Raw genomic sequence first — 26,190 nt, 5'->3', positions numbered from 1 at the left:
TCCATACAGATATTTCCAGCTCTGCTCCTGAAAAAAAAAAAATCTTCTTACTCCCATCAAAGCTTGTCGGCAGTTGTTGCCTGAGTTTTGCTTTGTCTTTTCTAACAGTCATAAAACAACTCTTTTGAAGTTGCTTGACACCAGCTAGAAAGTTGTATGTAGATAAAATTAACAAGAAGAAAATGCTTAAGTCTGTATGGGAATAAAATGGGGGTCTCAGTGTTGTAAACTAACCCAAATACAACTAAGATTCAAATTCAGGTGGTGATGGTTGTTGTTGTTGTTAATGTTACCGTTATTTTTTTTCTACCTGTGCCTGCCCAGGCCTGGTTGTGGAAGATAACTGCTAAGTACAGAGAAATTAGAAAGCAAAGGCTCTTCAAAAACCTAGAAATATCTATGGTCATAGAAAATGGCAAGTTTTGTAAAGAGTTTGTTAAGGGAGGAGATATCAGAGACAAGGATGAGCAAGTATCACTGGTCAAAGTTGGCAGCAGCAAATAAAAGAATGAGCAAAATGAGTATTACTTTTTCCTGGTGTTCTGCTGATACGAAGAGTTCAGGGATAGCACTTGGTTCCAGGTTGTTGGGAAAGGCAAAAACATAATAGGGAATATTCTGTAAACAAATGTTATTGTTCTGATTGTCCTGTTACCTGCCTTTTTTGTCCTGGGATTTCATCTTAATTAGGAGTGAATTGAGTGGGGCTTGTTCTTTTCTCAGCTTGTGGTCCATGTCTGCTGTATTCATAATGTGTGAGTTAGGGAAGGAAGATAAAGGACTAATTTTATATGATGTTATTTAGTTAATGAATTTAATTTGATAACCAAATAATAAGACTCAAGCAATTGATATATTTTGGTTCTTTGTGATGATGGTAAACAGGCAGTCTAACAGGTCTTGCAAAACTTGACCTATCTTTGTACAAGTAAATTTTGATAACTTACCTTCAATGAGGAATGACTTTCCCCCTTCCTTCTTCAGCACAGATTTGAAAAGCCCACAGAGATACTCATCTTTCTAAGAGCAGAAATTCATGGCTGAGGAAATCTCTATACAAAATATATACAGGACACATTACTGTTTGTTCATCTGATTGCTCAAAAATAATATAGGAAATTGAGGTTTCGTCTTCACAATGTTTGCCTGCATGCAGAGCTCAGTAGGGAACCAGGAATGGTTGCCTTTTGAACCTTCATGCAACAACCTGCTCCTGGTGGTGTCTTGTACGCTGCAGCTTTTCCTGGGGGTCTCTGAGCTGTAGGGCTGGAAAAGTAATTCTCTTAAGTTAAAACAGTAGGAAAAAGTGCCTGGTTTTATATATTGAGGATTTTGATTTCAGAATTTGGTTGTGTCTGTGTTTTGTAGCTGAAAAATAAAAGAAATTCCTATTTATATTTGTACATATATTTCCTACCACAAATTATTTGTTTTGGTTAGACTAGATTGATAATAATACACTGTAATACAATTTAGGGATGCCAAACCTGACTGGGAGGACAACCACTTCATATCTGAGATGAACTTTGGCCTGTGTGAGCACAGGGTGTCATGTCACAAGTATGGGCTCAGACTTGCTTATGCTTATTCCTATGTTACGCATCCTACACTTGCACACCTTGTGCCACAATGCATTTCTCCCCTCTCTGCTGAAGGCTTGGGGTTACACAGCAGCAGCCACAACTGCAGTAGGTGCCCAGAGAGATCTGAGGTGCCTCATGCTCCTGAACTGTGGAGGTCCAGGTGGGGTTTGGGAAGTCACACTGACTTCACTTGTGAATGTGAGTCACTGAAGTTCTGGGCTGTGTTGTTCTTGGGGGAGATGCCACCCATGCAGGAAGATCAGGTGCAACTCAAGAACCTCAGGACAGTGTCTAAGTCATGGAGTAAATGTGTGAGTAACCCTCCTACTCACAGGGTGTCAGCTGGAAGCAAAAGCAAATGCAGAGGACTTCTTGCTCCCAGCGCTGTACTTGCACTGCTAATTGTGCAAGCATGTTTGGTTGGGGATACAAAAGCACTGAGTGTAGGTGAGCTGTTTAAACAATCTAGAGAAACAGGAATATGTAGTCATATCTTTCCCCTAGTTCAATTTTTGTATTGATTTATCATTATAAGAGGTGCTTCTTTAGTTCTAATAATGTCTACGTTTTCTTTTTTTTTTGCTATTACATATTTCTATGGCAGCTTTTCCACGTGATATATATTGGGTCACACATTAATTTACACCAGCCTCTGTTCTGCAAAAAAGAGTTCATGAGCTAAATAAAAAGGAATGGGGAGGGGGATGTCTAGCAGAGCCCAGGCTTTTGTTTCATGTTTTGGGTGTATTTTCTTTTTAAAATAAAATTGTTGATATGCATTTGCTTTTATTTTTCTAGCCTTTCTCTTGCTGATGACCGGGTTCCTGTTTGATCCTGTTTACAAGCTTTCGAAGATTGAAAATAACCCCAACTCCTCTGCATCGGGTAGGAAAACAAAGCCATATAAAGACATACTGCAATTACTCTGGGGGCCTGGCAATAAGGAAGAGTGTGGTATGAAGGAAGAGCTTGTGGAGAAAAAGGAGAAGATTACCAGGTTACCACAAAAGACATTCATGTACTCAGTTTTTCTCACCCACTCTTGGACTGGGGAGGAGGGGGAAGAGTGGGCATGTCAGCAAGTAAATAAGCATTCTCCAGTGTGTGTATTCTCAGTGTAAATATTTTGTCTATACTTTCTGTTACTTACTCAAACTGCCTTGCAGTTGTATTTCAAGCTATTCAAAACATTCAATAAGATAACTATTGAAAGTTTTTGGGTTTGGATTGTTGTTTTGTTTGTTTTGGGGTTTGTTTAGGTTTTGAGGCTTTTTTTTTGGTTTTGTGGCTATATGTGCAATATTATAGTAGTGTTGCTGTGTAAATATCTATATCCCAAGTGCTAAATTTTTACAAATACGATGTTTCTTGTAATAGGGAGACTAGATGGGGAACAATCTGGTTAAATGTTGCCGGCCTGGCAGGAGACTCAGATGCAGATAATCCCACCAGTTACTGTGTCTTTCTTGATCCTGATGCCAAAATGGGTTTTGCTTTTATATATTCTTCATATATATTTGTAGCTCGGCAGACTGTTTTTATATGGTTATATAGTTTCCCAACTTCAGTACTTTTCCTATTAGACAAACAAATTCCTGACAGCCTGTTCTAATCTGCTTCTAAGGGGAATCAAGGACAAGACACCTTCCCAAGCCACTTTCTCATGTAATAGACATCAACAACCAGCAAGGAGGGGGGCTTCAGAAGGGATTGGACCAAGAGAGGGAATTACTTCATGACCTGTCTAATTGAAGATTCTTGTCAATTATGCTAATTTGCTAAAGTTATAAAACTATACTTGCCCTATGTCACGTGTGCATTTTCGATGCATTTTCATCATATATTTCGGCGGTTTGGGCATCTGGAGGGACCCTTCATTAAAAACAGTAACCGCATTTTATCACCTAACCTTGTTTGGCCCTTGATTTTAGGGGCTGAAAAGGCAACAATCCTGTGGTAGTTTTTGTGCTTAATCTGACTTCCGTGAATAGTGAATGTTTGCAGAATTAAGGTTTCAAAGACAAGCACTTCCTTTTGGTAGCCTTTTTTTTATCCTTGTTATTGTGGACTTCAGGAGCTAGAGTTGAGGTGGGCGCTCTTGAGTCTGACGAGTTTGTCATGGGGTTAGGTGTCACCTATGTTTGACCAGGTTGCTCTCACATTTCTTGTATCATGAGTGGCAATTGCTAAAACATCAGGGTTAGAAATGCAGCCATGGTGACAGGTAACACTTACATCCAGTTTTCCTGGGTGGAAATGAGGAGAAGGTGTGGAAGGTGATCAAGAGCCAGAGCTGTGTAACTGAGATTTTAGGGCTGACTAAGATAAAACCCAGAGACAGCCTTCTTGATTTCAGTATGATTTTGTCCACATGCAGAGGGTTATTCCACTGTTCTTTTTCAGAAAAAAAAATTTCTAATTAAATTTGAATGCAGGATTATGTGAATGATTGATAATATTATGGTGTAAATCAATGCTTTTCTGCTTCGTGGTGAGGCCTTAGACACGCATCTGAGATGACAGTCTAAGTCATGGTATTTTAACATGATTGATTCAGATATGGAGAAGTTGTACGATTCACTTATATCTTTCTAAATGCCAGAAGTCAGTTGTGACATTCTCATCTTTTCCTCTTCTAAATAAGCTTATCAAAGAAGAAATCACTAATTTGCCAGGCAGTGCTTAATAATCAAGGAAGTGAAACTTCTATTTTACAGAGAAAAAAAAAAAAAAAGGAATTTTTGCTGAGTTGCTGAATGATTTTTAAATAATAAAAGCTTCCTATATACTGAGCAACTAATTTTTCTTAAAATTATTTTTATTTCTTAAGGCCTTAATTCTGAGAAAGGTCACTAGCCTTTGAGAATTGAGCCACTTTGTTGACAGATCTGCCCTCTAAGTTGAACAGCATTAATTGGAACTTTATGCTGCAGATTCTTACTTTTTAATGTGGGTGGTGCTATCAACAAAATTGTCTAATGAATTTGAAGCTGATTTTAAAAGGTCTGCCACCTGTAGATAAAAATGTGCATTACTACACATGGTAATTATCAAGATCAAAGGCTGTGGTATGATCCGTTGACCTTTTGAAATCAAAACACTTACTATAAAGAAAAAAAGGCACTGATTTCTCCATCTATGTTGGTACAGGACATATCTGTATATTCAGCTGTATTGATACACTGTAATATATCTACAGGAAAAAAGATACTTTGAATTATGTTAGACCCAAATTTCCCATCATTTCCTCTGCAGACTTACAAAGCTCTCACTATTTTTGTATGTGTTGAGGAACTTTTTTTTTTTAATCTAATGATATAGATTGCTAAAAATATTCAGGTGTCTGAGACAGCAGCAAAACATCTCTGAGCCACCCTACAAAAATAAACTAGTTTTGTGCATGCAGGATGAAGAAGCAAGTATACAGGCACAGATTTCAGCTCCAGGCTTTTTTTCAGGGGCATTTGCAATAGGGGAGGGGAGAAACAACCCAGCAAGTATCATTGTAAAAATTATGAAAAGCACTTTGATGGTCCTGTTTAAAGTCACTTCACTAAACAGGGGCCAAAGCAAAAGCCTGAAAGGCAACTTGTAGTTGGGTCTTAACAACCTCCGCCCGTCGCTGCTATTTGCAGTTGAGAACAAGTGCCTGTGCACACAGTAATGGTGAGAGAGACTGAAGGGAAATAAAGAACACGAAGGAAGGATTTTCTGTTTTCATGTGAGTACTTGGAAGAGCAAGCAAGTGAAGAAGCAGCAATTTTAGCTAAGCTAATGTAATAGAAGACCATTGCACCCAAACTGTCTCAGCAGAACTTCCTGCATAATTAGATTGTAAATCTTCTCAACTGAGGAAGTTTTGCCCAGGGTCAGATTGTCTAAGTAATAATCCATTCTACATAAATTAGAAGATTTGAACTGCTGGGATACATTATTACATTAGTTTTGTTTTTTATTCCTAATATAACTAAGGAGAACAAATGCAACAATTCTTTTTCTTTTCTTCTTTTTTAAATTATCTTATGTCTCTTTAGCTTTTGTTAACCTCAGAAGGCCTTTCTTGTAGGTTTTGGGATTTTTCCTGAGCAATGATGATAAAGTTGTTATATAGGCAAATTAATACATTTTTAATACACTTCAGAAAGTGACGCCAGAGAATCCTTTGGCCAAGTGATATCAGTGAAGAATTCTTTGGTGAAGAATTTAGTCAGAGATGCTGCTGCTCTTTTTGTGCTGTTGGAATGTTATCTTCCACTATGATCCCCTTTTTCTGCAAAGAATAGAAATTCATCTTTGCAGTAAGCATTAATGGGTGAAAATTTACTAACAACCAGTTTACAACAGGCAGGGTTTTAAATTAATAGTTCAATTATTTTCTTTGAGAAATGGAAGATTATGGGTACTTTACCTGCATATGTATGTTATATGTATGTTATATGTATGCTATATGTAAAAGTTATGGGGTAAATCCTGAAGTTCTTACTTGGGCAAAAATTGCCATTGAAATTACAGTATTTGATCTGCTTGAAGAAAGCCAAGTTTGCAGTATAGCACAGATGAATTGATATGCTTTGGACTTGTTGTCAGTGTGTATTTGGGGGGGTGCTAGTTTTTTGGTGTTTTTTTGACTTTCACTATAAAATGGAGAAGTAGCCAACTGCTCAGGAGAGCCTTTTGGAAATAAAACAGCATTGGGGCTGGATTCTCTTCTTACTGAAAATTCATATGAAACATAATGATAACTTACTTTTTTTAAAGACAAGGAGGAAACTATCTGGGGTGAGAGGTACTAAACTCCTCATTTCCCATCTGCTTACTGTGCTCAAGGGTAGAAAAAATACGGAATGGAATTGATAATCCTGTGTTTTCAAATACAGGAGTATTTTGTGTACCTGATGCCAGTTCTGTGAGCTCAGCTGCCTGGTGAGTCTGTGGTCAGCTACTCTGCAGAGCACTGGCAGCTGAAAGCAAAGCATAAGGCTGGGTGGAAATGGCAAGTGCTCTCTAAAGTCCTGGAAACAGGGATGGTCCCAGACCAATGGATGTTTGCTCACCCTTCCCTCAAGTGCTGTCCAAGGAGCAGAATTCAATATACTTTATTATTTTTCTATCATGCTGGGAGACACCAGTGCATGTGAAAAAAAGAATAATAGTTTAGAAGACATGAGGAAAAAAAATAAAGATCTGTGAAAGCCCTTTGACACTGGCATTTTGGGGAAACACCGTCTCTTTCGGGTGGCTTTGGAAACATTACAAGAGCATTGGAAGCCAGAATAAAAACCTTTATTTTTTGCTTCTACTTAAAATCCAAACTTTCTCTCATTGCTGCTATTATAATCCTTATAAAATTACTTCTACATATTTAAAATTTCCATTATTATTATTATTATTATTATTATTATTATTATTTAACAGCAAGTAGTTGTGGGGTTTTTTGTTTTGTTGAGGTTTCTTTGTTTTTGTTGTTGTTTTTTTGTTTTGTTTTGTTTTTTTGTCCTCAGGAGCATCAGATATAAAGAAAATCAGAAATCAGACCTCAAGACTACTTTTGAGGCAGAAATAATCCAACCATTATTTCTGGTGTAAAAGGTTTGTGAATAGCATCATTTGCCTAGAAGCTGTTTTCCAACCTAATAACTCCTGGAATAATGACCTAAAACTGTTTCCAAGAGGATTAAGGCCCATATAAGTATTAGGAAGTATAAGTTTCTGAAAAAGCGTCTTTCTGATTGGTGGAGAGGTGAGTTCTGATTTAGGTTAAAGCTGCTTGCCTAGGAGAATCAGTTCCAATCTCTCTGAAGTCAAAAGTGTTGAAGTAATCCTCTAGAGAAGGATTGTCTGAGGGTTTTTTTTCTTTCTTCTTATATGTAATATATATGTGTATATATAGATATTACTTATTGCCATAATGACCTGGAAGATGGTCATTTAAAAGAGTTTTTAATCCGTTTGGGAGGGGCTTTTTAATCTTCTGCTTTAGTGTGCCTTGAGCAAAAGCTATTCAAAATGGGCTGAGATTGCAGCTGAACACTTGGCTTGTTGGTTAATCATCACTTGAACACTCTTCATTGGAGAGACTGTGGAACAGAATTTATTATCTGTAATGATATTGGTGTGTTTTTAGGGTTGTGCACATGTTGGATGTTCTATGCTCTTGTTAATTGCTTTTTCAGCTAGTGTGGCCTGTAAAGGGTAGGGAGGAGAAAATAGGGGCTCGGGATGGTTTGGGAATGTCCAATGTACAGGGGTCAGGCATTATGCATTAGAGGAATGCATGGATTTGCAGCTGAATCCATTTGATAAAGAGCTGTTTGCTGAGTTGTACTTTTAAATTGGCAAAACTTCCCAACAGTGCATCAAAATGCACTGGTGACAGAAGTTCACCACAGAAAGCACGTGAATTCATACTGAAATGGCTGTTAACCACCTATTGTTTTTCACCTTCTTGAATTAACCGGAGCTAATGCCGGAGCTTCTGGCTGAATCACAGAAATGTCTCAGCAGATCACACTGAAAACCTGAAATCATCACTGAGTTCAGCCAGCTTTATCCTAGGATGCCTTCCTTGCCAGCAATCAGGATTGGTTTACATCTGTCCCAAGAGCATACTCATGTAAGAAGGTGAAGTAAACATCTGGCATTAGCAAAGGAAAATAGAATTGGTTTATTTACTTGAGGAATTAGTATCACTGGCCATTCAGAAATCTGTAATAATATGCATGTGCTGTATTCATTTTGACCTTTAGAGAAATTTGGCCTTGTGTGCAATTTAAAGGTGATTTAGCAGAGCTTCTTACTAATAAGGTAACAATAAAATTTGGCTGTCAAATCTTGTTGTTATACAAGACAGAGCCAGTTTTGTGGGACACTGAAATGCATCTTTAAAAAATGCAGGAGGAATATAATCAGTGATGGTACTTAGCATGCAGCTGAACTGGGCCCTGTTTTGAAAAGATCACTCTAATTTTTACAGTGGTTGACTGCAGCCACAATAGAGAAAAGTGAATAAGTGTTCGCTGATTAGATCTGTGGCCACATTCTTGTTTCTGATGCAGGGTGCACAGTGCCAAAAAATCTGATGCTTATGCTTATGAAATACTTTTCTGGTTCTATATGTACTATAAATACATTCCACATGGCTTTATACAAAGCTCTCTGTTATTTCAGTAAGTCACAAGCTACTAAGCCAGATCCAAAGAAGGTGAAGCTCTGAATAAGGTTCTTTAACATTTTATGACTTTGAAACACTGGTTTAGAGTATATTTGCTTCATTAATTTGTGGCTTTGATCTCAGTTGGGTAAGCATTGAAAAGATAGTCAAAATTTAATGGGGAAAAAACCCCTTTTCACAAAGGTCTCTTGTTGCCCTTAAGTTAACAGACTGAAGAAAGTTCCTTTTCATTTTCCGTAGTCTAGGTTCTGATTTTAAACCAGGAGTATGTAGTCTTACTTAAAATACATCATTCAAGGAATACTGTTGCTGAAGATCTTATTTGGTGTGACCAGGTTTGGCAGAATTGCTTGCCTAGGGTGAATAAGAGTCTCTCCTGGAATTTTTAGAGGAAAAAAATATCTGTGCTCCCTCTACTCCCAGCTGTGGGACTGAGGGAGTAGTTGTGCAGTACGGTCTTCCCTAGCCCCAGAGAGGTCTGTCCAGTGGCCCAGGAGCTCCTTGGAGTGTTCCCAAGCAACAGTAAAATTAAGTCTGGCTACTGCCTTACTGGCTTCTCTTTTTCTACAAAAACTTGAATTCCAGCATTACAATTAAAAAGATGAGGAGAGAGAGTGGATTAGCTGCAGAGAAAGAGTTTGGTAAACCTAAGCAGAAAACTCTGAGTTTAACTGCAGAGATATTTTGCTCGTTGCAGCAACAGGTTGCTCTAGTTCCTCCTTGTTTGTTTGGGTTTTTTTCAATCACCATTTATATAGTCAGGCACCAGAGTAAATTAAAGTTAAATGAAGGAACACTTCTTTTCCTCCCCTCCCTTTTATGTCCTGCCCAGAAGCAACTTGATATTACCAATGGAAAGTGCAGCTTCGTTCCCAAGACTGGTGATACAAACACAGTATCAACCCATTTGTTTGCTTTTGTCCTTGTAAGCTTCCTAATTGGGCCTTCCTACTGTACCTTTCCCACATACCTGAGGTTCTATCCTTTGTAGCACTGCAGCTGTGGGAGAGTAGAGTCCACTCCCTGCCATGTATCTGTGGCCACCGAATCAATGGCAAGTGTAAGGAAGATTGTGGTCATTACTAATACCTTTGTAACAGCATAGAGATGTCTGGGTTGGGGAATTCAGAATTTTGGGAGTGCATATGTGGGCATGGGAAGATTACCGGGGGGCAGGAGGGGGGGGCGGGGAGTTCTCAAGTTCTCACTTGTGGGGACAGAGGTAGCGAAGCTGGGCTTGGAGATCTCAGCAGTGATGGTCAGAACAAATGCTCTGGATCCCTTTCTTCAGGCAAGGGGGAAAACGAGCATCAAAGGACACTGACATCCCACAACTGCTTTTTGGTCAACCTCCCTAAACTCTGGTGAAAGAGGTAAAGATGACAATGGTAACTTTATAAGTCTGGTGTTTTGTGCCTTCATCTAAAAGTCGGGCAGAAGATCATGTTTCAATAGAGCTGGGGAGTGCTGAGCCCCCGCCCTCAGAAAATTAGGCCTCCTAGCAGCCCCTCAAGTGGGGTGCCCCAGGCTGAAGCACCTGACGCCTCCAGCTGCTCTTGACTCATTGGATGGGAACCCTCATAAGGAAAAGGGAAACAGGACTGGAACTCATAAGATAGGAGAGCTGTCAGCTTCTGATTTCTACACCTTGGAAAGGGTTAATGCTGAGGTGCTCTATTGTATTAATGATGGTTGTCTCTTCACAGGCCCCTTGGGCTCTTTCAGGGGCCTCTCAAAACAATGAGTGCAGTGAGGCTGTTCTGTCTAATTACTCCAAGACAGGGATGCTAAAGAGGAATTAATGACAGTTGACAAGTGCAATTAATAATTATAGCAAAGCTGGGAGTCATGCAGCAGGCAGATGACAATAACAGGGTAACTGTACATGACAGCTTTCATCCGTTCCCCCCCTGCCCCGCCTACTCCTCCTTTCTTTTACCCTTTCATGTGAGCTGCTGCATGAGCCAGGCCAGGCCATGGACAAGGAAGGAGAAGATCTAGTTCCTTAGATTTGTCCAATTTCTAACCTGCCTTTCCTCATCCCACTCTCTCCCTCCTAAGGAAAATTAAAATTAAAAAAAAAAAAATACAAAAATTATCAACAGCACCAACTTAGCAGCACAGGCTTCTGTTAGCTTTCACGGTCAGGTGTTGACAAGACTACTTAAAATTCATGTTGTGAGATTGGAAGGAGAAGGGGACAGGGAAAGGCAGCAGCAAGCTGGAGTTGAAGTGGGATTTCCATATCAAAGGCCAGGCCTTTGGCTCTGAATGGTAATTAAAGTACCCAGATTTCATCTCCTTGGTCAGCTCATGAAAAGGAAAAAAAAATTAGAGAGAGGATTTTTTCACTCCCTTTAGACTACAGTACAGCAAGCAGTAAATTAAATGAAAGTTGAGCTAAAAGGTGCCTAACGCTTCAATCTTTTGCATCTAATAAAATCTGTGATGTTTTTAAAGCATTTATTCAGTTCACATCTTCATCTTGCTGTGATTATAAAGAATATCATGTCTGCTTACATTTATTGGGCACACATCTTGGCCTTCCCAGGGTTGTAAAAGGATTTCACTTTTCATTATGTTGCTGTTGTGTTACGGCCTTTCGGCTTAAAAAAAAAAAAAAAGGGAGGGGGTAGAAAAGGAAGGGGAAAAAAAGCGCATTTCTGTGTCATTTCTACTTGGTCATTGTAGGAACCACTAACAGGGAGAACCAAATAAATGCAAATTTAATGAGGCATGGGGAACTAGTAATGAGATTCAACAGCCTCTCACCTTGAGGTTGTTGGTTCAAACCAGGGCTGTGACACTACTGAAAGTGGCCACAAACCAGCAGTCACACGGCTGTAAACGTACAATGTTTTGCCACTTTGGTCCAGTTCCTAGTGGACATAAAGGGATGAAATGGAAGCCCTGCTTGCATTTGCTGGAGTCCCTCTTAGGAACAAGGACTGTAGGACCATGATTTCCTGGAATCCCTGGATTTCCTGCCCATGGCATGTTCAAGTCGGGGTTATGCTGTAAAAATGTGTGATGTCTTTCCCTGAGCTCCCCCTCGGCTGTATTGATTCCAGGTCTTCTGTAGACATGCAGTGGTCTCCAGTCTGTGGAGCTATTGGGGTCTGGCCTCTCAACAGCAGTGGGTGAATGCCAAAAACCTGGGAGTTTGACCAGTACTGCTGGTGTCCTGCTGTGCCCTTGAGTTTCTCTTTACGTCTGTGCTGGCCAACCAGTTACTCAACACCTTAGGCTCCTGCCTTTGGGTTTGCACCTCAGTAAATCCATGGTTGCACCTTCTTTGCTTCAATGCCCTACGGAGAAAAGAAGTTTAGCCCTTTTCAATTCTGCTTCATAACTACGAAAGACTTGGGGCCAAAATGTGTATAATTGAATGTGACCAGGCTGGGTCAGAACCTGCTGCAGGTCACTGAAAATATCTCTCCTGACCTCACTGGATGGTGGATCAGTTCCTTGAGCCGAAACCCCGAAGTCTCTCTGGTTTGGTCCATTTTCCTACAGTTACATCTCAACTATACCAAATGTATGCCTTCTGACATAACCATTTTGGTATGAGTTACTATAGATGTGGGCAGTACTGGTGGTGTCCTGTATGTATTAGTACAGCAGTTGAGATGGAAGGGGTAAGAAGAGTTCCTTGGAGCAAAGAATGGAATAGTTAAAATTAAAATCTAAAAAGGAAGGAAAGGGGGAAAAAGGGTAAAATATTGTTGCTGTAACAAAGAACAAGAACTTAGAAATAAACCAAACTAAATACTCACTGAACACACACCCACCCCAAACTTGAGGCTTGGAAATGTAGACTTGTATTCTAAATTCTGACGTTATTTTTCTTCCTCCCCTTTTTACTCTCTCTTCCTTTCTTGCTCTTTTCCTTCTCTCTTCCTCTGCAAGGTATGCTTTCCTCCCCCCTTACCCCCAGCTCGAGTGCATCATTTTCTGCTATTGTGTTTAAAAAAAACTCTGCTGCAGGGGCTCTGAAATGAATAAAAATGTAATCCTCAATGTGCCCATTGTGCACTCTCATTTGTTTTTGCTGTATCGATTTATCAGCAGAGGGAAATTACTCGCTGGAAGAGAGGATGCCAGTCAGAATGACATTTATTTCATAGTACAAGGAGGCTCTCCAGCGTGTTTCCATGTAACCCAGATATTGGAGCTGTAAAAGGGCTTGTAACAAGGTTTAGTGCTATGATTAGATCGTGTGGAGCACCTTGCTTTCATAACAACAGGCACTTGGCAGGAGCCAAGGCCTCAGGTTATGGTCAACTTTTTTATTTCCTTTTACCTTAACACAGAGTATTTGCCTTGCACCTCAAAACGTTCCTCTGTTAAAAACTCAAGCATGCCAGCTTGTGAAATCTTACTTGGTATTTATAAGAGTCTTGAGCATTCATGCCACTGAGTTAAAAAGAGAAAAAAAAAAAAAAAGGATGAACTATTTACTTGTTAACCTCTTTAGCTTTGTACTTCCTTGTGCTTCTAGTGAAGCAAATTTTTTCCTCCAGTGACTGTAAGCTGTGGTTGCTCAAGGTAAAAATGAAGCATATTTTTTACACAAAACCTGTAATAGGTATAAAAGAGCTGCAAATAAACATGGCACTTAGGAGCCTGAATTGTGGTCCAGGGTTTGTGCTTGGCTGCTGTTGCTGGATAGTTTGTGCTGAGGGCTTTGCTGTGCTGATTTGTCTGGGGTCTGTTTAGCTCAGCAACCCCTTTTCAACAGCGCTGAAGGTCAGGTAGTTCAAAGCAAGATTCACAAGTCCCAGAGTGGGTCCTGCTCCATGGCACTGCTCTTTAGCAGGCGGATGCTGGTGTGTTCTCCATAGCATTTATGTACCTTTGGAACTGATGCTGGTGGGGAGACCACCTCTCCTGACCACCCCAGGAATGTGGGGAAATAGGCAGTAGGAGGTATGGGAAGTTATGTCTGTGTCAAAGATTGCTTGATGCTTTCCATCCTAAAAGTCTCAGTTCAGCTGTTCATATCTTTGCCAAATGATTTCAGCTTTGGCTGATATTTTCCATTTTGGGTGTTTGCCTCAGACATTTAAAAAAAAAAAAGAAAAAAATTCAGCCAAAATGGCTCAGCTGTCCCTAAGCTGAGAGAAAAAAAAAAGTTGTTTTGCTTTTATTAAAAATATTCTCACTGTCTCAATGGAAAGCTCAGCTCCCAAGTTACAAGCCTCTGAAATGCTAAATTGTGTATCCAGTAGCAACTTTATTGAGAGATAAAATTAAACCAGTTTACCTAGCCTGTTGAGTTTTTGTTAGACTGTGAACTCACTGGGTTTCAGGTCTCTGCTGCCTTTGTCCTTGGGATGGTGGCTGGGAAGTCATGGTTAAGGTGAGCTTAGCTAGAACTACTTAAATCCATCTGCCTGCATCTCTCTTTCTCTTTTAAACAGAGGATAATGCTGTTGATACAACTGTATCCAGCTGAAGTAAAAGCTCAGGCTGCATTTGAGCCACAGAATGAGCTGAAGGCTTTGCTAGCTAAGCTTGACCTAAACTGAACTGTTCCTTTCTAGTCTAGATGAGATGTGTTATTTCCCTCCTAAAGTTCAGGTCAGAAATAGAGAGGGAGCAAAAGAGAGTAGTACTGAACTGTGGAAGAGAAATAAAATCAAATAAGTGGCTGGCAGAGGACAACACTATTGCTTTTGGTAAAGTTGGGAGTTTGCATACAAATAGGTCTGACGGAACTTGTTACAGCAGCGGGAGTGTGGCTCTTCCCTGGGGCGCCTGTTATTTGTGTGAGACATCCCCTTCTGTAGGCAGGCATTGAACTTTTCAGGAGAGAACAAGTGACAGATTTGTTTTCTCTGCCTTGCTGAGGTAGCAAATGGCCAGTGCAAGGAAAGAGGTGCGTACTTTTGAGGAGAAGAGTTGGAGTCTGTGCATATGTGGACCTGAGGAAAGGAGGTCTCAGCGCACCTGACTGACAATGTGAGATGGGTTGAAGCACCCAGAAAATCATCTAAGCAGCTATGATGGCCTGCATTCTTAATGCCTCCTGTGGTTTAGGAATTATCTGCTTTGTCAATACATTGGATGATGGGAAGGTTGACTGATTCGTATTTTTTTTTCTCCTGCATACCCAAGCAGCTATATTTGGAATGAAATACGGATTCCGATAACGAGAAGATAAATGGAAAAAATGTAGTTTAAAGTGTTGTTATCTTAAAATGAATGCTTGAGTAACATACAGGCTAAAACTATTTAAGCATATGGAAATGTATGTGAAATCAATACACTACGATGTCACTTTTTGCGTCAGAATCAGCATGTGTCTGTGCTGACAAAATGCCATGCATTACCTTTCCCCATCTGTTCAAAGCACATTTAGGAGCGCCTTGAAAAGCTTTTGCAAGTCATGACATAAATACACAACTGGATGGTGCAGTGTAGATAGAACAGCAATCTAGTGAAACCTTCTTTAAAGGGAAATTATTTTAATCCTTTTCAGGCAAGAAATTAATTTTTAATAAAAAAAAATATGGTGCTGCTATAAAAGTATAGTAGCATTTACCAGTCATATCCACATTAAACATTTCTCCCCAACACTATATCAGAAAATAGCTTTCAACATGGAGAAAATCCAAAATCAATTAGTTCAGTTTAAATTATTTCAAACTTCATTGTTATTTTTTAAAGAACATCTTCTAGACTGTCCCTAAACTTTGCATGGAAATTAATTTAGTTAGAAGTTTTCTTCCCACTTGCATATTCCAGCCTAGAGAAATTGAAGATTTGCAGAGATCAGCAGTAAAAGTAGTACCATTAATTCCCTCGCAGTAGTACCTGAGTAGTTCTACAAACGTCACTTCCTTTGTAATTATTGACTTTTTACTGGTGCTTTAGCAGATCTTCTCATACTATTACTCTCACTTATGAGTGTAGGTAACTACGCTCACCTGACAACATGAGTGTAATTGTCCATCCTCATGACTTTATTGATGATTCCACATAATTTTCTTTTAAGAAGTGTCTTTTGCTCATAGATATGCAGAAGGCTGAGAGGCAGCTCGCTGTCTATGTGCTTCCCTAAAATACAGGACTCTGCTTACAAGCCCCAGGTGATTGCCATTTCTAGGGCAGAGTGGCATCAATCTTTTAGGGAACTTTCAGGACCACACAAGTTTGAATTTCTTATCTATGGTTTCCTTCTTATCTGTATAACCTGATTATAATTCCATCCATCAGCTCATAGTTTTACTTTAGTAAAACGCCTGGTAAATCTTGATATACAACAGCTGGTGGTGTGAGCTCTTCGTGTCCATCTCTGTAACCAGAGGGAACTGTAGATAGACAGAAGGGAGTGCCTGAAGTGAGAGCTGGTCAGAGTCCAAAACGACCATTCCTTTCGGGGAGGCTGGTTGTTTGATAGACTGCAAGGCTGTAGAATTTCTGTGGAGCAAAAACCTCGGGTACTAGATGGATATTGCTTGTTCCTGTTTCTGTGGCACCTGGTCAATTACTAGGAGAAGGTGATGGAAGTACAAAGGAAGAAATTATTGTTGGAAGGTTTCTCTTTAAAACTGCAATGTCGTTTGAGAGCCTCCAAACTATTAACAGAGTTGGGTCCAATAGGAGTCATAGGAGTGTTGTCTAATCTGGTTCCTCCTTAGAACAGACCTTGCAAATTTTCTGCATCAAAATTAATGAATTGAAAAGGTTTATAAAAGTGAAAATTGGTAGTAGCTATTATTGTGACTTTTATCTTCTTACTCTTTGCTTATTATAATGCTGTATTTGGAAGGTATTTCAAACAAGAGCCAAAAGCAATGGAAAGACCTTCCTTTCGAAGCAAAATTAGAAACATTAGTTGGGAAATCTCGCACTGGGATGTTTGTTCATCACCATTGGTGAATTTTGTTTTCGCTTTCAAGTGCGAACCAGCAGATTAGACACTTCCAAGGGTTCATTCACTGCAAGGTTTTGCAGGTGATTTCAGTTTAATGCAACCAGATAATTGTAGCCCTGGGGCTTGGCTAGGTTATAAAGCTGCTAATCCAGACAATATTATCTAATCGTATGTTGCGCTTATATGAGAGACCCGTGCCTTTAATAGTCTCTCCCCGTGCTTGTAAGTGGTAGTTTTGGTTTGGTTTTTGTAGCTTTTTTTCTTTGTTCGTTTGTTTTCTCAGCAGCCCTATAAAAATGAGACTCAGGAGAAGATTAAGCTCCTGAACAAGTCACTGGATGTATGCAGTGCTCTATTATATATATATATATACCCCATACATGAAATACACATACATCATGGATAAGCTGGCTCACGATGCTGAAGTGTATGTTCACCTCCGCATTTAAGAGAGGGTAAGGTGGTGGGCACTGAATACTCTGAAAACTAAAGTCTATATTTAGTTCTAGGCCCACATGTAGCTGAAGCAAATGTATGGCAATGTTTTATAAGCAGTACTGTCAAGTAGTCAAAAACCACATATTTTTGTTTTAAAAAAATTTGTGTATTTGTCAAAACAAAAATTTTTCATGGCAATACACTTGTTTGAAAAAAGATTTTTGGGGGAGAGAAAGGAAGATGAAATTGCATGTCAGCCTGAAATCTGGACCTTTCTCATTTGAAAATTATGTTTGCTCATGGCTAACGAAATTTACAAGAGGGACAGTCCTTGCAAGTTTGCCATCCAGCCCTTTGAAACATACGAGGTTGGTAGGGGTCACATCAAGCTGTGGCTGCCCCATCCCTGGAGGTGTTCAAGGCCAGGCTGGATGGGGCTCTGAGCAACCTGGTCTAGTGAAAGGGTTAGAACGAGATGATCTTTGAGGTGCCTTTGAACCTGAAGTCATTCCATGATTCTTTAGAAAACCTCAGATGAAAGCTCAGGCCCATCACTGCCTGTCCCATGGAAAAATAAAGCACAGTGTCCTGTTGCTGGTACCTCTACAGCATTGCTTTGGCTCAAGATACAAAGCAGAAGGAGGGGCTGTCTTCCAAACCAGCCAGCGAAAGGTTTTGGTGAGCTACTGTACTGGTGGCTGGAATAAATAACTTGGAAATAGGGAGTAGCACTGGTAAGACTTGCATTGCAGTGATTTGTCATTTTAGAGATGGGAAGAGATCTCTGTACTGCTGATTTTGTAAGGCGGGATTGCTTCCACTTCCAGAGAAATAAGAGGTGTGCAGAATATATTGCTTGAGCAAATGTGAGGCCTGGCTGTGCAGGTCCATATGCTGAGGAATGAGGCAGAGTCCTCAGCTTGTTGGAGGATGTCAGTAGGCTGAGGGTCATACCCTTAAAAATAGGAGTGCTGGGTTTTTTTCTGGAAAAGCCATGTGAACCATCGTTCTCTTCTGTGTTGTAGTACCGTCTACTTGTATAGCTGATTTCAACTCTTTATCAACAAGAGACAAACTAGTGGAGTAAAACGGATTGATCATGATTAAACCATTCACATTTGTCCTCCTTGAGGTAAAAGAAAATTAAGTGCCAACTAGAGCTGTGCCTCTCACTTGAACGTGCTCTGGTGTCTATTTGACCATGCCCTGAGCTGAATCAACTTGCTGAACCCCAGCCCTCGAACAAGCATCAAGTATGTTCTCCCTCCTCCTGCTTCCAGAATAAACTGGAGCAGAGAGTGCCTGTTTCAAAGTGCACTGTATGAAAATGCTGTTGTCCCAAGAAATAGCAATGGCCACAGAGAGTTACTGGAGTGTAGAGGTCAACCCACTTGGATTTTCTGGATTAACTTAATCCTTAACTAACTTCAAGGAAGGAGGAGATAAATAAAACTAGAGAGATTGTGGAGTACTAACATTTGGATATCTGTTTTGAGAATTTTTTTAGAGAAAAAGAGAGACCCAATTATTTCTCCATAAAATTTCTGTCAAATATATTTCTTTAAAAATGAATTTCATTTTAGGCAGTTGTGGCAAGGTCTATAGTATTTACTGTGATAACCTGGCTCTAATTTTGCAAAGGCTTGGCAAGTTCACATTGGTTTATGCATCTGAATAGTCTCTCTAGCTTCAGCAAGATTATTGACGTGCAGAGTTACAGGCTGGAGAAGTCTCTGTAAGATGCAAGCCTCAGATTTTACACTGGGGAAGAATAATGTCAAATTTGTAATTTAAAATCTTCAGGACAGGCAAATTTCTGAGCATGTGCAGTATCCTTTTTGTGAACCTCAGGATCTCAGCTGGTTTTGGTGAAAAACACAGAAAGCAATTAGCTTGCATCTTAGAGGCTAATAATAACTGAACCTTTTGGCAGATTTTGTGATGGGATGATTCTCTCTATGTTAGAAGCCAAATGATTTAATAAAACAGATTTTTAAAAATCACTTATTCTAACACAGTCATTTTCCTGTCAGAGGTGCATAAAAGCAAAGAATTTAAAACCTGGACTTTGGTACTTTTTGCTTTAGGCCTTTTGGTAAGGATTAATTTCATCCATTTGTGCCATGTAGAGCAGTTTTCCCTTTGGAGTGACAATCTTGTGTGTTCTGCTTGAGATCTGAACAAATTCCATAAAGTCAGTCCCCTTTATTTTCTCTTTTTATATCCAGGTGGTTGTCTGGATCTCATTGATAGAGGAAAATGTAATCACACACAGAAGTCATGATGGCAATGTCTTCCACGTAATGGGAAACAGTCTTTGGGGGAAGAAGCAAGAGCTGCTGTAAGAGAGAAGAGTGAAAGAGCAGTGAGATGTTCTCCAAGATATTGTACTTCAGTTTAGTTAGGGCTGCATGATACGTAAACAATGCATGAATGATGCTGGTTATGTGAAAACTTCACTATCTGACACAGGAATTAGATGATTTTTGAAAAAATAGACATCACTTCCCCCTTTGAAAATATAGCTGGCTTTATCATGCATTGAATGAGATATGACATAATCGAACCTTCCCTTCACATTTTATTTCCCACCTGTGGAGTTAGCTAATGTAGGACAGTGCTGAGACACTAGTTATGTTATTAAAGGACTTTTCCTCATTGTGCCCTGCCCTCATTCTATGGTGAGTGGAGCTTCCCTGGACCAAATGCCAGGGAAGTTTTCTGTGTTTTTCTCCTACATGGCCAAACATGCCTAATGTGCAGTGGGCTTTTTAGCTGTTGTTTTGGTCTTGTTAACTGTAAGCCCAGAAGGTCTTGTCTCTTTCGCTGAATTGTGAAATACGCACTGATTCTTCTGAACAGGTTGTCTGGAAACCAAATGGTTATGCCTCTTATTTTTAAAATGTATGTAATAGTATCATTTGCTCTTACCTCTTAAAAAGACTGACATTCTCTTAAGCAACCAGAAAATAGTCTAAATGCTTCATCCTCACCTGGGGCTCACGTTCCTGATCTCATTCCTTATCAAAAGCAGTCATGTGCAGAACACAGACTGAAACCATTGCTGCCTAAGGCCACTGTTCAGGCCAAGAATAAATCTGATCAGCTGCAGACTTTTATTTTTCAGTGGAGCCTTTGCTTCTCCTGCTCCTTCTTCAAGAGAGACAAAAGCCCAAGAAAAACATTCACAAAGAACCTACCAGAAGCATTAGGCTGCTTCCTTCAGCTTCTCATGATGCATCCATTACCCTACTCTCTGAGGTCTGATGGTTTTGTAGTGAAACTGTAGAGTCTTAATGCAGGGCTGTCCTCGTCCAGTGTGACTTCTCTGAGCCTTGTTCTCCTTGTTCTCTTTCAGTGGAAATGCAGTGCTGCTTTGCATCCTGGGATTCAGGCTTCATGAAAACAGCCATCTGACAAAGCTTGGTTGGTTTTTTTTTTTGGACGTAAAATAAGATGAAGGAAATTTTTGTTTGGTGCTCAAGTGAGCCACTCAAACATAGGCTTGCAATGCCAGCTTGGATGTTTTAGGGTATCCAGTCTTGCATCTGGGTGCCTGTATGGTAAGGTCCCAGTGTGGTGCCATGTCCTTGTGTCTGAGGGATAGGCACAGTTTAGCCATAGCTGGATTTTCAGTTCACTGAAGTTGGGGCCAGTATTTATCTGTGGAACTGCTGAATAAGCTGGCTACTAGTGTGGTGCCCTATGGTGCTCCAAGTCCTTTGGAAGCACAGGGAAGTGAGGCTGGGTGTCTCCTCAGAGCACTGTTGGCTGTGTGCCTGTGCCCCAAGATCTCCCTTGATCTGAGGGCCCTGGAGGAGGCCCATTATTGGCTCCACAGCACTTGCTGTCACTTCACCTGCATGTCCCTGTCCTAGTGCCCTCCCTTTTCATTTCAGTGCCCAGTGCAAGTCCTGCCCACAGTGATCCACCCTACCTGGAGCTCTTTTAAAGAATAATAGCCTGCATGGAAGCAGGTTCAGAGAAGTTAGAGATCAGTACAACCTTTTGCTCATCTCTGCCTGTCTCTTTCAAGCAGCTTTTTAGAGGGACGATCTCCTCTCCTCCTTTCCCACTGCCCCTCTGCCCCAGCTCCTTCTCCTTCCTGCCTGGGAGTAAACAGTAGATGTTACATGTATTAACACTGAGCTCTAACACAATGCTCCTGGGCGTGCTCCGTGTGCAAGTCCCTGGCAGCCGTAAATTAATTAAAAGTAGACAGAAACCCTAGGAAAAAAGCAAGTTCCCTTCCCCCTTCCCCCCTGCCCCTCTTTTCCTTTCTCTCTCTGTGGGTAAATAGCTAATTCCTTTGTTCCTTGCTGCACTATTTCATTTCTGCCATCATTGTCCTCATTGTTCTCTGAAACAGGAGGGGTCTGGGCCAGGAGCAGCCAAGGTCTTGGCTAATGACGGGAAGTCTTTAAAGTTTGCGCTGCATTTCATCTTCTCTGTGGGAGTTTTAGGACGCATCCAGTGTTTGATCCCCACCGTGCAACTTTGCTTCTAGTTAATTAACAGATCCCCATTACACTCTCTCATCTGCAAGCACATGGGAGGCCTATCAGGAGGTAATTCAAGGCCAATCTGAGTGATGGCAGGAATTAGAGAAAACGGTTGTTTTAGAGTTCTAACATCCAAGGAATAAAGCTCTCCCTTTGCAGAGGTGCCCTGTAAATTTGGGCTTGTTTTGTTGTATCATTTTAAGTTTTTAAGTGATGTCCTTTGCAATCAGATCTGTTTGGGAGTTTTGTTTTTTTCAGGAAGAGTAGATGGGAAAGCAGTTTATTTGTGTTGCTGCTACTTTGCTGTGCTGGCAGCCTGCATGGTGTATGGTTTTGAGGGCCAGTTGAAACGAAACCGCAGTGTTATTAGCAAGATGTTTTCACCTTCCTTTCATTCCCAGCTTCCCCATTCCCACCAAGCCTATTATACAGGTTACAAGTATCTTATGGCAAGTTTTTAGTGTCGAGTAAAACCACCACAGGCCTCCCAGCTGCAGAGCTTTGTCAGGCTTTCAACTAAATACTGCCTCTCTCAGGAGTGCAACCTTCTGTCGACTTTGAATGTTTAGAGTTGTCTGATATCTCCCCCCTTGTTTCCTCTTCCCCACCCTATGAGCAATGACCCCCTTTAACTAACGAATTAGGGACTGCTCCTGCAGTTGCAATTCTCAGTTCAGCACTTGGCAATGAGAACCAAACCACGGCTATTTAGTGCAGCGTTAAATGGCCCACCACATTAGCCCCCTGGCATGCAAAGCTATTAGGTCGTTTTACTGTTGTTAAAGTTACATTTGTTAGGTGGAGTTGCTGCTCCAACAGAAACTTGGTAACGTGGAAAGGCGCAGACAGTGTTTTGTGGTTGTGCTGTGTGGCTACAAGAGACCAAAGTTTCCCCCATCTCCATGAGGCGTTACAGGGGAAAGTTTTCAGCTTTGCTGCGATTGAGTGATCTCGATTCACATGATGCTGTGACAGCGAGTCACAGTGACCATGATGCTGTGGCAGCGAGTAATCAAATCATGACCGGTTCCTTACTTGTTCCCTGGTCAGCTCCCAGCAGGGCTGCAGAAAGGTGCAGTTACCCTAAGAGGGAGTGTCCAGTGTTTTGGGAGCTCTGGTTAGTGCTACACTTGGCAGGCTGTGTCCTCAGTGTGATGGGCCGCTGCTGGTACCCTCACCCAGTCCTCTGGCTCCTCGACACATCTCAAGGGAAGAGCAGCATGTTATTCTCAGGTGGCGGATGTTGGGCTGATGTGAAGACTCTGAGCAACCATGGCTGCACGGGGTTTCCCCAGAGTCTCCTCCAGCCTGTGCACTGCAACACCATGCTGCCCAAGAAATGGGTCTTTGTCAGAAATGCTTCAAACCTCCCTCAAAACAGGCTCTCACAGATGAAGGATTCATTGTTGTCTACTATGAGTGAAAAAAGAGTATTATTTTGATCTTGTCATCAGGGCTGTCTGGAAGATCCTGAACACAGTTCTTGTAGCTGCAGAGGTCACTGATCACACTGGGAGGTGGGATTAATGTCTGGCCATGAACTTAATGTACAAGTGTAGAAAATGGTGTAGAAGGTATGTGCACCTTTGGTTCAGTACAGCGTGCTAGATTGTCCAGTGCCTAGTCTTGGTCATTGTCTAAAAACAGTATTAATTGTCTGCTTTTTTAAGGAATCTACTCTCTTATATTCTGAATAAATATTAACTAAAATATTTTAAAATGTATATGTGTGTGTATATATATATCTGTATCTATATATAATGCCATATATTGGAGAAACATGCTTTAATATAAGGAAAAAACATAGGGAATACAAACAGGGAGGCCATCAAAGAGAATGATTTCTTATTTGAGCCTCAAATACTAGTTTGAATCCTGACAGGGTCAGCAAAGCCTTCAGTGTTCCTGATTTTTCTCCAGCTCACTGAAGGTTTCATGGACAAGAAGTAAAGGAGTGACATCCTTTTCCTCCACCTAAGACCCAGTGTTCTGTGGAGCCAACTGTAGGTACAGGAGTTTGCTCAGCCTGCCTGAATGATGTCTTTTTTTCTTGTTCTTACTCACATTGCAGTGATTTGCATCCTGTGTTTTTGCAGCAGCAATACCTCTCCGTTGCTGGATACAAAGACATTGTAAAGCACTTACTGATTCTTTGGGGTGGGAGGGGGAATGGATGCACTGAGGCGAAGTGGAGCTGTTTGATTTAAGCATAATGAAATGGGCAGCACGTTCACAGTTAAGGCACCCTGTTGCTGATGTGACTGGGATAGACAGGGTCCTCAGCTGCTAAGCAGGGATGCTTGGATGTGCCACAGGGTTTCAGAGAGAATCCCCCTGCAAAGGCAAGCGTGTGCCAGTATTGTAGAGCGCTTGTGCCAGCCAGCTTGCAGGGTTGATTTGGCATTTGGCGTATTGGTAGCGGCTGCCAGTGTGTGTGGTGGAAGAGAAGGGAATAGACAAGAAAAACACAGGGGTTTAAAATAAAAATGTAAAATTATTTGCTTTGTGCCATATGGACTTCAATATTTTGACAAAACTAAGGCCAAAATTAATCATGCCAGGTTAGAGTTTTTGTTCAAAAACATATGTATAACTGTCCCCCTGAGTGTGTGTTTGAGTTGCGATTTTCATCCAGGAAAACCTTAACCTTTTCAGTTTCTTGTTCTCTGCTCCACTACCAATTGTTCCACCCAGACGAACTTTTCCTATTGTGTGAAAGTTTAAAATAGTTTTGCTTTATTGAAAGTTAAATCTCTAGGGTTTTGTAAAGGATTTCCTTTTTAAAATTTTGTTCAGAAGACTTTATTTTCTTTATCTTTTCACAGAACTAAATGGATTTTAACAAGAGCTGTCTTGTGTCCAGACTGGACTGTTTGGTCAAAAAGAAGGGAGGAAGGGATGAAGGAGAAGGGGGAACCAGGGCTGCTAGTAATGGTTGGAGAGCCATTATATGAAAAGTGGAAGTCCATTATGCCTTTCCTGCTTGTCCTGACTAAGATGCTGTTTCCACTGCATGTACAGCACAGGGATTCCAATACAGGATTTAAGTTTAAAAATATGGAATCTTGCCAATTTCTGGATTTAAATTTATAAAGTAACCATTCATAACATCTACAGAAATATGACCTTTTGCACCTGTGAACCACTGCGTTTCTCACTAAAATGTTTTCATCAAGCACCCAGCATCTTACTGTAACTGAGGATGTTATTCAGGCTTGCCCTGTATTAGGCCATTAATGGACAAGCTTGTCTGTGCATTGAATATTTTTCTGCACTGGTTCCTGTTGTAGCACTTTGCTTCACCACTAAAAATGCCATATGGAGTGTACCTTAATCCACTTCAAAGGCAAAGCTCAACTGTACAAAGGCACTCCTGAAAAGAAATAAGGATGAGTGTGGAGTGGAGCTGTTCTGTATTAGCTTTTCAGGGCTAGTTTGTTATGTATACAAGTCCACATGATGATAGGAAATATTGAAAGAGATATTTTTAGAGTTCAGGTGTGATTGAATTGGGTGGTTTTGTTCATCCCACTATAGAGATATGAGATGGATATGAAATTCAAATATAGATATCTATCTTTTTAAAGTTTAGAAATGTTCAGAGGCAGGATTTAGGCAATCTTTAATTCATGTATGTAAGCAATACTATGACTATGTGAGGACAGTAAATATATCTCTATCTGTGATTGATCTCAAGATCAGCCTATCTATTATCATAAAGCCCCTCCTTCGAGAATGGGAAGTGGGTGGAAATTTGAAAGAACAAATTTAAGCAACTGGTTTCCTTTCACTTTTAAAACCAAATAGTGAGAGAGGCATAAAAGACCTTCAGTTTGGATGATAGCGAAACACTGGTTTGAAGTTCCAACTAAATTGCATTTCTTGTTCTCTGCTGTTGCCTGTAAGACTCAAAAAAAAAAAAAAATTGGACAAGCAGTGATTAGTATATAATAATGTATTTTCAAATAGCTTATGGTATTATGAAAACAAAAATTCAAAAGGCCAATATACTGACAGTTAAAATCTGTCTAAGGGGCAATAGGGGGGAACCTTCACAAAAACAATATGCTGATTGCATGCAGCTACCCTGCCGAGTCAAATCTTAAATAAATTATACATACATAGCTGTACTGGAGCTGAGAAATGAAGCAGTTTAAAATGTTCCTGGTTCTGTGCTTTAGGCAAAGCCTGTATCCACTCTGTGCCCTTAATGCATCAGACATTTGGTCTGTTGGTTTGAGTGTCCTGCCCAAACCAAAGGAACTGGGCACTACCGGGTGCTTCAGAGGCCAGTGGAAAAATACAGCTTTGCACTAGATCAGATACAGGGAAAAGTGTGGGTGATAAATAATCTCTCTTGATTCTTTGATAAGGAATCCCTTTCTCTCAACTGCACCACACGCCCCCAGTCCCCTCCACCCACTTGTAAGAAATCCTGATGAAGTACTGAAATGTTGCATATTTGGTAAAGATTTTTCCCACAGAAACCAATTTATGCATCCGAAAATTCGGTTTCTAAGCAGCGGAAGTTCTTCAGGAATTTGGGTCAAATCTGATAAGTAATTTCAGCCAAAATAAAGATGAAAATAAAATTCTGAACGTCAAAATGATTCA

The 26,190-nt window shown here is 40.5% G+C and overlaps 1 protein-coding gene across 6 annotated transcripts in view; it reads left to right on the top strand.

Annotated features, from left to right (window-relative positions):
• SOX5 (SRY-box transcription factor 5) overlaps positions 1-26,190 on the top strand; it is a 613,556-nt gene that overhangs the window by 144,228 nt on the left and 443,138 nt on the right. For all 6 annotated transcript variants that reach the window (XM_039570312.1, XM_039570314.1, XM_039570311.1 and 3 more), the window contains exon 2: positions 2,382-2,468. The gene's annotated coding sequence lies outside the window, so the exon portion shown is untranslated. The remainder of the gene's footprint in view (positions 1-2,381; positions 2,469-26,190) is intronic.

Source organism: Corvus cornix, chromosome 1A (assembly GCF_000738735.6).
Source record: "Corvus cornix cornix isolate S_Up_H32 chromosome 1A, ASM73873v5, whole genome shotgun sequence".
Classification (NCBI taxonomy): Eukaryota; Metazoa; Chordata; class Aves; order Passeriformes; family Corvidae; genus Corvus; species Corvus cornix.
This window is presented reverse-complemented; position numbering and strand designations above follow the sequence as displayed.